The sequence below is a fragment of the Adiantum capillus-veneris genome, chromosome 6 (genome assembly GCF_014529385.1).
Source record: "Adiantum capillus-veneris isolate H3 chromosome 6, ASM1452938v2, whole genome shotgun sequence".
In the NCBI taxonomy this organism is placed as follows: Eukaryota; Viridiplantae; Streptophyta; class Polypodiopsida; order Polypodiales; family Pteridaceae; genus Adiantum; species Adiantum capillus-veneris.
The window spans coordinates 78,135,267-78,148,186 of NC_140936.1; positions in this window are offsets into that span (position 1 = coordinate 78,135,267).

Consider the following 12,920-nt stretch of genomic DNA (forward strand, 5'->3'; position numbering starts at 1 on the left):
CTATTATGTATAGTGGGCGGGCACCTGGCCTAACCGGCCACATGGGGCTTTACCCCAACAACCTCCCACGTGTTGGCCAATGTGGTCGTAAGAGAGAAAAGAAAACCGTACAAAACCTGTACAAGGCCATGACAAGTATGACCTTAGCCAATGACCTTAGCCAACGCTCATTGGCTCATTGACTCTGTGTACATCCAGCTCTAATCGTAGAGAAATTATAGAGCAATCGACACCATACTCCTCACCAAAGCCGCACACATCCGGCAGGGTATCTCACCATACACTGCAAAGTGCCCCTATGCTCAAGGCCAATGTCAGTCACTGCACAATTAACTGCTCCCACTGCAAATGCAATCTCGGGTCTCGAGATCAGTATCTCATACATGAGACTCCCAAATGCTGATACAATCCTAGCAACATCTGCCAATCTGACCATCTCAATCAAATATGGCTCACAACTCCACTCATGGAAATCACCCTGACAATTGAACTCCGATCCCTGGAATCCATCCTCATGTCCATCACATGTCACATGCGCACCAACAGCATCTGCCTGTCCTGAACCCTGTGTGGTAAGAGCAATGCCTAGCTCTAACTCACACGCATCAGCCTCTGGCCTAAGCATATCCATGAATGACTAAATCACGGCTGAATCCTCAGTACTCAAGCCATCCATGTCCATCATCATATCCACGAATGACATGCCCTGCTGCACAACTGTCTGCACAACTGGCTCAACATGCTCACAAACTAGAGCATCATGCAACCTATTCGCAAAGGAGACATGCCTCATCTCTTTGCATGGTTGCGTACTCACGAAGACTGTGCCGTCTCATATGTGACGTACTCGCATCGCATGAATCGTGCCAACACTAGCACCTCTGCTATGACTAGTTGTCCACAATGCAATCTGAAACTATGCTCATCCAACACTTCCTGGCATCCGCTGTCTCGTAACTGACTCACAGAGATCAAGCTCTATGTCAAACCTGGCACATGGCGTACATCTCGCAACATGTATGATGCACCACTCGACAACAATAGTCTGACATCTCCTGCACCAACTATGTCATGCACTGAACCATCAGCTAGACACACACGTCCAAGCATACCACTAGCATATGTACTAAACCACTCATGACTCGGCGTGACGTGAAACCTAGCACTCACATCCGGTATCCAATGTGAAGGTAATGTGTCGTCAAAAATCGACATAAGAAAGTCAAGACTAAACATGGAATCAAAGTCAACATCTCTATCATGCGTAGCCACATATGCTATATCTGCTCCCACATCATCCAAAGTGATAGCATCCCTCTTGTGTTGTCTCCTACACTGTCTCATCCGTAAAAAACAATGCCTACGTACATGGCCTGTATGACCACAATGCCAACACACAACATCTCTATGTCTGCAAGATCGTCCATTGATTGTAGGCATCTCTCTAGACTCATTTGTGCCAAAAGCATTACACAATCTTTGCCATAAATCTCTAGCTGTACATGTATCTAAACCAATGCGATAGACAGACTCACCAAGGTGTAACCTGATCATCAAACGTGCAAGCTCATCCAAGTCCTCCCACTCATTGTCAGTCATAGACTCTGGCCTAGCATGCATGCCTTGTAGTGGCAACACTTGGCCCAATTGAGTTAATGCATCATGCATACCTGCTTTCCAATGCTCAAAGTTTGAACCATCAAACTTTGTATGGAAAAGCACAAACCCTGACAATGATGTACATGCCAAATCCACGGCGATAACTTGTGACATGACCAAGCACAAATCGATCAACTGACAATAGCCAAAGCGTGGCTAACTCATACACCAAGTACTGTCAAAATACAACATAAGCTGGCATAAGCTGTCTAAGAGAAGTGTCAACAAATATGGCGATCAATGTAACAAACAAGTGAGCAAAACCGGTCAAATGATGTCAAAAACCCCGCTCTAATCCAAGAGCACTATGTGGTAATCAATGAAACTATCATGAACAATCTCCCTCTTGAAGAGATTACCACATGTATGTCAAACGACATAATCCGGTGAGCGAACACTCTCACAATGCGATGCCAAAACACTATGGCAAAGCAACCACTGAGTGCCAAATGCAATCAAAACACGATTGCAAACCATGCGCATAAACAAATGAACTCGCAAGAAAAAATCGGATAGAGTTTCGACAGTATTTGGCTATTTAACCATAATAACCATACATGCCATAAACATGCTCAAAACCACGAGAAAATCATGCGCAAAATCTGCACTCAAACATACATGAGCTGCCCCAAAGTTTCAACTCCCTAAACTTGGAAAACAGTCTTGTAATCCGAAACACAAAGTGTATCAACTGCACTCTATAAGCGAGGCATATACTAGCATAAACTTGGATGCGAACCAACCAAAATATAACACAAATTGATGCTCAAAACAGATGAAAATCAGCCCACATATGCCATTGCAAGGCGACGAATATCATCCGCCGAAAAGCGCACATCATGTGCATCCACATGGCAATATAAACGAGCATCAAAGCATGTACCAAATGTGTATCAAAGAACATCCAAATTAGCTCACAATCATGCTAAAAATGCTTGCAAATCCGTGCACCACACTTTCCGAAATCTGCTTAATCGCACAAGTCAATGTACACAACATATGATGAATCCACTCTCGAATCTTGAGAGTCCACAAGAATGCATACATCCACAAAGTGTTCTCAACGTATGCGCATAAATTTGTTGAAAATTTCAACCCACACTCTCTTCACTGAGAGCAAAACATCCATGCGCAAAACAAAGAGAATGACAAAGCTCAATCCGAGATTTTCAAATGTAGCAAATCACCACAATAGGCATACATAATCTTCAACTTTTCGAATATCCTGCAGTCGGTCAACCCATATCTTCCAAACCATTCAAAATTTGCAAAAAGTTCCTTCTGTAAAGTTGTAGACCACGCAAAAACATTTGGGTATAGTGGGAATGGACCTGAAATGTGCTATTTTTACAGGTCGAAATAGGCAGATGTGTACCCTAAACGTGCAAGCAGTCTGCGTGACGTATCTCAAAATTGGTGAAGATTTTGAGAAAACTTTCTTCTGCAAAGTTGAGGAGGACAATAAACCGGCGAGGCAATTGAGAATTGGCTTGAATGAAGACGTTTTGATAGGTCAAAACAGACCTGCAAAAATGTGTTGTAGTTTTTGCTGCTTCTCCGTCTGCCTCCTTGCTGAGCTCCAATGGTACTCCCAATCCCTGAGCTCTGATACCAGTTGAAGTGCGCGAGCGAGAGCGTGTGTGAGTGTGTGCAGCCATAGAGAAGAGAGGAGAAGATGAGACCTTGTGTTTGCAGGGTCTAAAACTCACTCTCTACATGTGAGCCCCCTTATTCTATTATGTATAGTGGGCGGGCACCTGGCCTAACCGGCCACATGGGGCTTTACCCCAACATTAAAAAGAGGCGAGAAAGAGTTCTTCAACAAGCATGTGCGGTCAAAAGAATTTAAAGCAGGGGATTACGTCTTGGTGTATACCCCAAAACAACATGCTAAAAAACTCAAAAAGCGAGGGATGGGACTCTTTGCGATAAAATATTTGTCACCAAGTGGGGCCGGCTTGCGACATTAGATGAAGAAGAAATGCCTAATTGGATTAGTGGATGTAGGCTCAAGAAGTATCATCTACCACTAACCCAGGAGATGCTACAACGAATTCATAATGAGAAACAATGAACAAAAAAAAAGCAATGGATTGTTGAAGAAGCACACACGGAGGCAAAGAAATGAATGTCTAAACGAAGGCTTCTAATGTAATAACAACAACATGGGAGACCATTGTGGATCAACGCTATTTTTATAAAAGAATTTGAAGAAGATATAATGGATCCAATAATCAAGGTCAAGATTGGCAATAATCAAGTTAAAACTACCGCTCTACTTGATACAAGAGCCCAAGGAAATATCATTTTCCTCAGGTTGTATACACAACTTGGTCAAGAGGTAGAGCTTCAAACGACATCACATGAGATGCAAAGCTATATTGACCACCAGATTAAAGCATTATTGGTGACCTTATATGTTTAAATCAATCAATATGTCTACCCACACAGATTCTATGTGGTAGAAGACCGTCAAAACCAACACAAACTATTGCTAGGATAGCCATGTCAAAGGATGTACAATGTTCACATAGATTGGAAGTCCGATCTGGTATAAATTAAGAATGAAACAGAGAAGCAAATGGTCCCATTGACTAAAGCAATAAAAACATGGCCAGCAATGGGGAAAACAACTGACAAAGGCAAAAAACCCTTGCCTACAGGTACCATGCAATGGATTCCCAAAGATTCTTCACAAAAGCCAATACACGAAGATGGCATCAACACCATCACTGACAAACAATCCTACAAGATAAATGACAAACAAACAAGAGAGATGGATACCAAAGCAACAACTCAAAACAAAGCAGGTTTGGGTCAAGAAAGAGGAAATACATGCAAAAATCACTCAATATTCATAAGTCGGCAAAGACTGCGGTCTCATCTCCCATACCCATACAGAAGACCCCTGTGACAATCACAAAAATATGGATACCAAAGAAATTGGTTCAAGCTCAAAAATATTAGGAGCTTATTTGGAGCACAGTAAGTTGAATCCCTCTATGAGGCCAAACAAACCAACCAAGCATCACTTGGAAAATCCACGACCAACCAAGTCAACAAAGCAAGTATGGGTAACCAAAGAATTATGCCAAGCACAAAATAATCAGCTTTGGATGTGGATTTTAGTGGCAAAAACACAAGGCAAACATCAAATCCATAGGCAGGATAAGCAACTGCAAAAACGCCAAGTATGACGGCCAAAATAGTCCAAGCAAGTTATCAACACGGCTTGTCTTGTAGAATTTTTCCAAATGCCTATGAAAGACCATGTTGTACTACTCCAACGAAAGCTCTATGGGCCCAGAAATATGGCTCCACCCACCTTGAACCCATAATCTTCAATTCGTCTAGGAGGACTCAGACATGGGAGGGGGGAGACATGACGAAAGACATGACAAAACTCATGACAAAGGTTTTATATATATTACCAGGCTTTGTTTTACAATGGTTTAAACCTTGTTGTGCTTTATTGCGATTTGATTTTTCTAAAAATGCTAAGTAATGCCTGCAAAGTAAGTAAAGGGGGATCAGGTCATGACATGGCCAAAAGTAACCCCATAGTTTTGTATATACTCCATACACAAAAGCTTTTCGTATTTTGTTTCTAATTATATGGTCAACCTTGGTCAAAATTTGAGAAAAGGTACAAAAATAGACCAATGGTGGCTTAAACACTTTGTACATAGAAGAAAGCTTATTTTCTTAAATCGAGAATAATTTACCTAATTTTGGGTAATTTTAAGATAACATTTGGCCTAATTTTGCTAAATTATGTGATTTATCGTAGTTTTTAAGTACCTTTTTGGAATTTATTTTAAAAATCTAATAAAAAATCCAAAAGAGCAATGGAGAATCTGAAGCCAAACGATAGAATACCCCAACAGAAGGAACTCACAAAAAAAGTATGGAAGCAACTGGAAGACGTCAAATTTTGACCTATACGACGATGGCCCGAAAGGTAAACCTGTCGTATCTGGGATATACGAAGTCCAAATGCGGAAATTGAAGATCCGTTTGAAATCTAAGATATGCACAAGGAATGATGGGATAAAAAACGAAAACGGGTTTCCGGAAGCACTAGGCACATATATTAACTTAGGGGGGTTTTCTAGTCATAGCAACCTTGCGGGAGAGAGTGAGCAAGCGAGCACGCGTGTCTTTTGGAGAGACCATATGCAAAGATCAGGATCCCCATGTTGAGCGGAGCTAGAGGTGAGTTCTATGATGCTTATAGAACACGTGCATGCATGCCAAAAACTAATCCACTCACCAAAAACACAAAAACGGGGTCTAGGCACCTCACATAGAGAATTGAGCATTTCACAAGGTAGAAAAGTCCAAATGACAGGTGCAGGGTACCAAAAGAATCCCCAAATCATGGGGATTGCAAAGGTATGACCCAGTTCAACAACATTTCCTAGTGACAACTACCGTAGTAGTTGCCACCTGGCACCAAAACAGGAACATAGCATGCCAGCAGGTAGTACACCTCTAGAGGATCCTAATGAGACTACGTTCACCTCAAATGGATACCTAAAACTCAGTAGGAACAACAAAATTTCCCAGGAACCCAAATATTGGCCTCATACAGAGTCCAATTTGTCAAACTATAGGTGCATGTCCCCAACATGATCTCCTTGGCATAGGGAACCCAACCATGTGAATTTTGTGCAAAATGGACTCAGCTGACACCGATCAGAGAAGCTATCACAAGGCTCAGACCATGCAAATTTTGACAGCTGCAGTTTCTACAAGTGATAAGGACTCCATAGACACTTCATTTGCTGAAATTGGACCACCAGGGAACTTCCACTCAAAAATTTACAAATTTCAGAGTCCAACAACGGAAAAATTGCAAAACTAGGCAAAACTTATGCAAAAGCCTCAAATTTTTGGACCATAAGCTCCAGCTAACCATAAGGAACCAATTGCCATAAGGAATATGGCAAAAAGTTTGCCAGAATTCAACTTATCATAGAATGTGCGTTTTCAATGCGTTTTTTTATAAAACAGGCAGAGTGGCTAGCCCATGGGACAAAGTTTGCAACCCAACCCTCTAGAGGCATTTAAATGACCATAGGAAGCTACAGGGAACCAACTACAAACCATAACTAGGGCTTGCTTAACAGATAGGACTTTCGGCAAGAAGAAAAACTAAGTGGTAACCAAACCAATGATCCAAATTGACCATGCACGGTGGCAGTAGACTCTACACATCAAGAGGACTCAAATGGTATCACTCATGCTAAAAATGGGTAGAATTGATAGGTATCGCAGTTGTTGCCACATGATCTAAAAAGTGCACTTGATCTAGGAAAATTGACAAGCTATATGATTTTGCCAGTCCAGAGAACCCACTTGGAGAGTAGAACACAAAAATGGAGTCAGAAATGCAGGTCAAAAGTCAAAATTCCAACTTGACCTCTTGTAGACAAAAATGGTGCAAACGGTGCTCTCTAAAGGTGGGGTGCTCTGGATGCAGTATGCATGCAGACTCATAAGCTAGCTCAAATCTACAGACAATAGTTAAAAGACACGAAAATAAAACTGAACTGAACAATGAACAAAAAATGACAATAGCCACAAGCTCTCCAAGGCAACACCTTGTACATAACCGAATGACCATACAAGACTATAGTCTGACTACGGGCCAACTCTGCTTAGTCCACAACTACACCACAAGGTACAATGGGGATGTAGAGCCTGAGGTGCAATGGAGAGTGCATTGGTGCAAGTACAACTGAAAACCAAATTTAGCTAGGCAAAACCACAATATAACTAGACAATAGGACTACAAGGCTCACATGCCGACTACAGACCACAAGGTGAAGTGCTCCAAGACTCGTGCATAAGAGTGTACAAGACTAGTGCACAAGAGTGTACAAGACTAGGACTAGACTCTAGAACTCTGGCTAGACTTTCTCAAGACTGTCCCTCTATGTTGTCCACATGCTCTATATGTATCCATGTCACGGCTAGGGACTTGCTACGCGCCGTGTGCGAGCCACAAAGGCTCCTAGTACACAGTCATACAACAGACAAGCTCACAAGGAAGAACGGTGTGTCACTCACCTTCCTGCGTAGTTGCGAATGAAGGATTCCCGCGCCGCGAAGAAGAGGGAGACGCCGCTACGCCGCGCTCAACCGCCTCGCCGCCGTCGTGCCGCCGCAACGCTCGATCGCACACACTCTCTCTCTCTCTCTCTCTCTCACACACACACACACACACACGCACACACACAAGGAGATGGTGAAGGAGAAGGTGGAGATGGAGCAAGAGCAGCTTCTATTGCACAATGAGAGAATGAGTAAAAATTAGGTTTAGTGGCTTTTATATGAGCTCACCCCATTCACACTTGGGCGCCCATACTTAGCCAACTAACTCCTTAAATATTCCAGTTAGAGTGCGCCTGTCATCGGCGATCACCCTTACCCTGTTCCTATTGGTCCGACAAGCCTGGTACATGACTCTAAATAATACAACGTTTATAGATCATAGGGTGTCCGTGTGCCGTGAGGGTTAACATGCCCCCCTTCCTGATGTAGATTCTGTCCTCGGAAGCTATCCAGTTGAAGCTCGTTCGTCGAGATGGAAGAGTAGTCGACATGGATGTGCGTAGCCTTCTTCAATGACTGCAAAATCAAACAACATTGCCACAGTAATTGCATTCTCATATACAATTAAAAATCATATGCAATTTTAGACAGACAAATTGATTGGTAACAGAATTTTAGACAATTTGTCAGCAATAAACATTAAATTGCAATATAATCAAATGCATAAACAGATGTAAAGGTAAAAAATTAAACAAGTCCGGGGTCGCTAATTTAACGGTCAAAGGGCACTAGAGCTCGACTATTAATACCATGGGTAACTTCTCAATTTTTTCTGGTCAATTAAGTTGTTTAATCGCGAGAGCCAAGTATTTGATGTTCGAGGGCTGACTAGAGGCTATACCTAGAAGACCTTGTAGTTAAGCTACGATAAAAGGAATTTCTCATGAAATCATCGCCTGACTGATTACCTTTTCTTTGACCCCCCAAAGTCTTTTCACATTGATTCAATTTTGATGTGTGTGCTTATTTTGTATGCCTTGGGTTTTTTGCTTTTCAAGGAAAAGCGCCCACACCGGGAACCTCTAGGGCTCTAGTACCATAGGCGATACATGTGAGTGAAGTACCAATTTAAGCAGGGATTTCTCTTCCAGGTTAAAATTTTACATTGTGGCACTTTGATTTTTTGTTTGTTCATTTTCAGCATTTTAATTTTGTAACTTTGGGGGGTCATATAACACTGTTACCCTCCCCAGGCTCATCACATTTAATTCCCTTTATAATACTTAAGCTAAAGGTCAATAGGGTTAAGCCCACTAGAAAGCCCTAGTACATTTCACACAATGCTGCCTAAATCGGATTAAGAACCTAAGTAACCATTGCGTATTAGGAAGGCATTCCCCATGGTATTAAGAGAAGATTTCTAATACCTAGCTTGGTCAAACTAGCTTAGTCGGACTGCTTGATTTTTAAACCTAGACAAGTGATTATGACAAAACATTACGTTGAATTAAATGTTTGATACTAAGCAAATGCGTTGAATATTATGCTAACAATCACAATCAAAGCAGACAAACATGGATGCAAAAAGATAAGGGCAATGCTAATGGACATAAAACACCTGTTTGTGTTGATGGTCGCACTTGATTTGAAGTGTGAACGAGAGAAAGGTTCCATGAAGGTCCAAATACTATCAATAGCAACACGCTCCTGTACACACTAGGAAACAAAAGGAATACCTCCAGAAGGCACATTAGTGGAAAAAGGTACCAACACTTATTGAACACAACAAAAAACATAAGGAACCCTAACCTAATTATTTACACTCCCCCTAGAGAGTTAAGGGAATAGGATATTGTAGAGGTTGGGGGGAAACTCTAAGGCTAAACCCCTATCCTCGTCGTCGAGATAAACAAAGTCATCATCCATGAGACCATATGTGCCATCCGTGTATTCATGTAAATTTTTTTCTTCATCATCGGTGCCCATGTTTACTAAGAAGGTCACTAGATGCCTATAGTCATCTTGGTCAAAAGGGTAGGCTTGTGCAATGGGAGAAACGCTCTCTACTAAGTATGGATCAGATGTGGTCAAGAGACGTATCAGCCATTCTAACTCCTCAAAATTCCTCTCACATGCTAGCGTACCTATCAAATCCCATTCACATGCAAGCACTGGAAAGACCATGTGAAATATTTGTGAAAAGTAACGAGGGTACCTCTCACCCAAGGCAGGAGTGGATGACTCTAGCGTACTAGCCATATCTGTACACGCAAATAGATGATGGTTAGAGTGCAAATATTACAAGGGTCGTGTTTTTGTGCATAATTTGTTTTTATGATTTGTGTGATGGCTCTTGCTCTTTTACTTTTTTATCTTGTTTTTGTGAGTATAAGGCTTTATATATATATTCCCTAAGATCGGAGATTAAGAGGCCAGGGAGAAAGGTTGAGAGGGAAGCAAGTGAATGATGGATGTCCACAACACTCCCCCCTTCCTTGGGTAGATCATACCGTTTGAAATGAGCTTGTCACCCTTTGAAACCAATTGTTCCAGTTGGTAATAGGTGAGGATTTTTGCCAGTAGTTTTCTATTACCCTAGGTGCCTCGTCAAGTTGCAAGGGTGGTAAGGTACTCTCCCAGGATCGAACTTGAAGTGGTTTATCAGGTGATTCGTGAACACTGGGAGGTGTGGATTCTTTTGTAGCTTCATTGAGGTCCATTACTATAGATGGAGGCTGTGTAGAAGCTTTTACCTCTATGGATGTATTACATGAGGAGCTAGAAGCTTCATGGAACTCCCCCCTTCCTGAGCTAGGTGGAATAAATTGGGTTTGCCTTGGAGCCCAAACTAGCTCTGGACTAGGTGTGTAGCATTCTGTGATCTTTCCCTTCCCACGGTCTGCCATTGGCTTTAGCGTTACACTGTTTGACTCATATGGGTTTGTTGTCGATAGGGAAGGACACATTTTACGTTTAGGTACCCAAATTTGCTCATTTCCATCATAGTATCCTTGGGCTTTTAATAGTCGTTTAGGAATCCAGCGCCACGTTTTCTTACATTTCTTGGAGCGAGTGGGACGTTTCTTACGAGGCTTCCGTTTTTTAGCATCAGCCATGGTTACTAAAGAAGCTTTAGGGACCCACTTGTATACTTTCTTTGTTATATTAGGATGGTTCTTGTGTGTCTCAAGCTTTCTTTCAACTACATCAGTTGAAGATCTAGAGAGTTGGGCTATGGGGACGTATGGTTCAACCTCCTGGACATGCAATGTCTTGGGTTTTATTTCCTTAGGCAATATCTCAGGGACTATGGCTTGAGTGGTAGGGATAAGAGTTGGTTTTTGCGTTGTGACACCCCTAGTCCCCCAATCAATAGTGCATTTGGTGGCTATCATCCACGCGCGTCCTAGGTTTATATTACCCTCCATAGTTCCAGTAGGCATGACCAAAAAGTCTTGAGCTACAATTCCATTGTCATAACTGACAGAAGTGTGCCAGATTCCAAAAACCGTAGTTTTTTTCTTGTTGACACCCTTGACTTGGATAATACTCTCAGATAGAGGTGGCTTCCCTAACTGACACCACACCCCATAGGATAGCAAATTATATTTAGCACCCGTGTCCAATAAGGCTTTATATAGCACTTTTCCATAGGCACTATTTAACTCAATAGGGTATCGTAGAGGTGTGTCAGAGTCCAACCCATCCTCTTCGATTTCCACGTGGAATGCATTTGTGACTCCAAGGTTAGCCTCTCGTTTTTGTCTTATAAGTTGTTGTCGCTCCTTAGCCTCAGCTTGAGCTTGTATCTTGTTTAACTCGGTTTGTGCTTTGGCGGCCTTCTTTTGATGAATGGCCCGTAGTTCTTCTTGGCTTAAAGGATCATAATATCTTTTGAATTTACTCCCATTGAGGAATCCAATGGTTTCAACTCCATCAAGAGTTTCCACACGAAGGGTAGCTTGTGGGGTAATTTCACATACTCTATATGGTCCTTTACCAGCATATTTCAATTTTTTCTTCTCTTTACGTACTCCATACATAAGGACTTTATCACCAACTTTGATGTCCTTGTCCTTCACATGGCAATCAAACCACTTCTTTCTCCTATCCTTTTCCACAAGAGCATTTTGCACAGCCAACTGTCTCTCTTCGTCTAGTTTTTCTAAGATATACAAACGCTCGGTTAAGGGGTTACCATTCCATCCTTCCTGTGAAGCTACCCTAAGACTAGGAATGACAAACTCCCAAGGCATAACCGCTTCTTGGCCGTATACCATTTTGAATGGCGTACAATTAATAGCCACTTTATAAGCAGTACGATAAGCCCATAGAGCAGATGTCAACTTCAAATCCCAATCAGTGCGATGAGCTTCTACCGTCTTGGTTAAAATAGAGATTAGAGTCTTGTTGGTGCTCTCGGCTTGTCCATTAGCTTGCGGGTAATAAGGTGTAGACTTATGGTGGGATATCATAAAGGTCATGGTAAGCTCTCTTATTACCTCATTTATAAAATGGGTACCATTATCACTAACAATTTCAAAAGGGCAACCAAATCTTGTGATAATGTTCTCAAAAAGAAACTTAGCTGTTGTCCTCGCGTTAGCTTTTTGTGAAGCCTTAGCTTCAGCCCACTTTGTTACATAGTCCGTAGCAACTAGAATATATAGAGATTGAGTGTTGCGAGCTGCGGGACTAATTGGACCTACAAAGTCTAAGCCCCATTTTTCAAATGGTTGGGTTACTTTAATAGGATGTAAGGGCATTCTGTCTTTGCGCTGTGTGGTCTTGTAACGTTGGCACTCATCACACCCTTTTGTAAAAAGTGATGCATCCTTAAATAAAGTTGGCCACCAATAGCCTGATTGCAGCACCTTTCTAGCAGTCAGGTCTCCTGAAAAATGTCCTCCTGCTATGCCCATATGTGCTTCTTGCAAGATATACAAATATTCATCCTCGCGGGCACAACGCCTAAGAATATCGTCCTTGCCTAATCTAGGGAGAGTTCCGGCAATCAAACAATAGGGTTCACATTCTTTTACTAGCCTTCGAGCAATATCCTTACGAAGTTCCTTGGGTGGAAAACCATTAACTAAAAAGTTAACAATGTTCTCACTCCATTCAGGCATAGTCTCAACTATGAATAGGGAAGTATCGGGTAATTCATCATCAACTTCTGTAGGGGCTTCACCTTTGGGTAT